This window comes from Microtus ochrogaster, linkage group LG1 (assembly GCF_000317375.1).
Source record: "Microtus ochrogaster isolate Prairie Vole_2 linkage group LG1, MicOch1.0, whole genome shotgun sequence".
In the NCBI taxonomy this organism is placed as follows: domain Eukaryota; kingdom Metazoa; phylum Chordata; class Mammalia; order Rodentia; family Cricetidae; genus Microtus; species Microtus ochrogaster.
The window spans coordinates 1,928,838-1,932,290 of NC_022027.1; the positions used below are offsets into that span (position 1 = coordinate 1,928,838).

General features: G+C 38.6%; 1 pseudogene; it reads left to right on the plus strand.

Annotated features, from left to right (window-relative positions):
- The window catches only part of LOC101990443, a 1,873-nt pseudogene extending 1,156 nt beyond the window's left edge, over positions 1-717 (plus strand).
- The last annotated feature ends 2,736 nt before the right edge of the window (positions 718-3,453 follow it).

Sequence of the window (3,453 nt, forward strand, 5' to 3'; positions counted from 1 at the left end):
CGTACCCGTCTAGCAGCTGATGTGGGCAAAGCTGGAGCTGAAAGGGAATTCAAAGGCCTTGGTGACTGCCTGGTTAAGATCTACAAATCTGATGGAATTAGGGGCCTGTACCAAGGCTTTAATGTGTCAGTCCAGGCATTATCATCTACGGAGCTGCCTACTTTGGCATCTATGACACTGCAAAGGGAATGCTTCCAGATCCCAAGAACATTCACATCTTCATCAGCTGGATGATTGCACAGTCTGTCACTACTGTCGCTGGCGTGACTTCCTATCCCTTTGACACGGTTCGCCGTCATATAATGATGCAGTCAGGACGCAAAGGAACTGACACGATCGACTGCTGGAGGAAGATTGCTCGTGACGAAGGAAGCAAGGCCTTTTTCAAGGGTGCATGGTCCAACGTTCTCAGGGGCATGGGTGGTGCCTTTGTGCTTGTCTTGTATGATGAGATCAAGAAGTACACATAATTATGTCGTAGGTGTTCTCCCAGAGAACAAGCATGTTGTATAATACACCATATCTTGAACATTCTGGACAGATTCTCTGGGCTTGTCTGTTTTATCAATGGCAACTATTTACCAGTTGAAAAGTGGGAAGCAATAATATTCATCTGACCAGTTTTCTCTTAAAGCCATTTCCATAATGACAATAATGATGGGACTCAATTATATTTTTTATTTCAGTCACTCCTGATAATAAAAATTGAAGAAATAAGAATATCTAAAGACAAAAAAAAAAGAATAGTTTCCATCTATCTACCTCCCACAAGGTTCTCTATTTGTTCTAAATTCATTCACTAAATAATTCATCTTTGTTGCTAGTAGGTTCCACAGCATCATTATTTTATTATAATATATATATGTATATATACATATAGTGTGTGTGTGTGTATGTTCATATCCATCTGTTCTCATTTTGAATTTCTGTAACATCAATCAGTAGCAATCCCTTAATATAAGGAACTTTATATGATAACTTCTCTGGTTTCCCAACTTTTGTCCTTTCCTAGGTTTCCAAGACAATTAGGGGTGGATTGTATGGGTCAGTTTGTGAAATTTCCATCAGTGTTTTATTGTGTTTGTCTTTGTTGTGACAGCTGAGTCTCATTGTAGTGACCAAATCTATTAAGTATCATTTTTCTGTTCATGGACTTGATACATTTTCTTAGTTGTTCTATTTTTTTTTCCTGAGAGAGCCAGGGGATCAGTCCTCTATCAGATGTGGGTTTGGTGAGAATCTTTTATCATGTCTGGGATGTTCAGTGTGATATTCACAAATGTGTTTTGAACATGACTTGATTAATATTCATGTGTGTACTAGTTTCTTTTGCACGGCAAATTAAAAATTATCTACCATTATTTCTTCTGAGTTTTTATATATATAAAAATATTTACTTTTGTGTGTTAATTTTGTATTTTTATATTAACAAATTATTTAATTGTGAATATAATATTTTTCATGTTTTTCAGACACAATAATCCTGTGTTTCTCAGACTGACTTTGAATTCATGATCTTCCTGTTACAAACTCCAGAATCCTGGGATGATTTACGTGCAACACCACAGGCATAGAGATTCATGCACTGATTTGTTAGGTTTGCAACTAACTCATTAGATAGTGTGTGTGTGTGTGTGTGTGTGTGTGTGTGTGTGTGTGTGTGAGCGCGCGCGCACTATTTGCTATCTGGCCTGGGTGTTTTAGTACTAGAGCAGTTCAAACACAGCAGCAGAAAGCTTAGGAAATGGTAGGCTTAGTTGTCTCCCTTCTGAGCTGGGAGTAAAGGACTTTAATATTTCTCATTTAAATAAAGTTCTCCCTTTCAGAACAGGTTCATCTGTTATCAAGTAGCTTTCTCATTAAATGCTATCTGTAAGCTCAAGTTCATTGTTTGTCCTTGAAGTTTAATTAAGAATTTTTAATTTTGTGAACTATCATTACTCACTCTAAATCATCAAACATCTCTTCTGCATCTATACAGAAAAATGAAGGCTTTAATTAATCACTATCTTCAAATCACAGTGCAGTTGGAACTTGAATTTTATGATGTACAGTAGTTAATTTGCTCATGGGATCAATTCATAGATATTCATCATTAAACATTACCTGATTAGAGTTGGCAAGAGTCTTGACCCTAGAGGGGTTCCCAGATGTCCAGGGAGATGTCCCCAGCTAGTTCCTTGGGCAATTGAGGAGAGGGAGCCTGAAATGGCCCTATCCTATAATCATACTAATGAATATCTTGCATATCATCATAGAACCTTCATCTGGCGATGGAAGGAGATAGAGACAGAATCCCACATTGGAACACCGAACTGAGCTTCCAAGGTCCAAATGAGGAGCAGAAGGAGGGAGAACATGAGCAAGGAAGTCAGGACCGCGAGGGGTGCACCCACACACTGAAACAATGGGCTGATCTATTGGGAACCCACCAAGGCCAGCTGGACTGGGTCAAAAAAAAAGCATGGGATAAAACCGGACTCTCTGAACATAGTGGACAATGAGGGTTGCTGAGAAGCCAAGGACAATGGCACTGGGTTTTGATCCTACTGCATGTACTGGCTTTGTGGGAGCCTAGGCTGTTTGGATGCTCACCTTCCTAGACCTGGATGGAGGGGGGAGGACCTTGGACTTCCCACAGGGCAGGGAACCCGGACTGCTCTTTGGGCTGGAGAAGGAGGGGGAGGGGGAGGGAAATGGGAGGTGGAGGCGGGGAGGAGGCAGAAATTTTTAATAAAAAATAAAAATAAAATTACCTGATACTTTGTTGCTGAATCTTTTTGTTTAGGTCATTCACTATTTTTACTATGATTTTTGACATGAGTTTGCATATTTCATGCATTATTTAGTATACATGTTTAATAATATTTTAGCTTGATTATGTAACATACCTCCTTTATAATTACTTTGGAGAAATTTTGATATTTCATTTTGTACATTGTTATTACTCATATGCTAACATGCACTATCCTTTTAAAGGTATTTTTAAACAGCTGGTGTCTTCTCAGTGTTTTTGTAATTTTCAAGATTATTTTGATGGGAATGCCCTCATTATTTCTGTTACTTATTTTTGTGGAATCTCATTGGAGTTTAGAGTGTGGTATAAAGTGCAGCAGGGTTCACATATCACTCAGGTTTATTAAAACCGTGCATCTTATATCATCAAAGTTCAAGGTTAATACATCATATATTTGGTCTAAGTTTAATCACAGGAGGTGAGTTAAAATCAACTTTAATTTGTATGCCTATTATCTTTTTTATCCTTTCAGTAAGTGTCACTGTATTTAACATGCTCCTAATAAGAATTCCCAAGCACTATCTGTTGAAATAAGAGCGGCTGGGCTGCGTCCCCAGCACCCGGCCGCCCACATGGCTAGCTTAGCTTATGCCCCGAAATAATTACACGGAAACTGTATTCTTTTAAACACTGCCTGACCCATTAGTTTCAGCCTC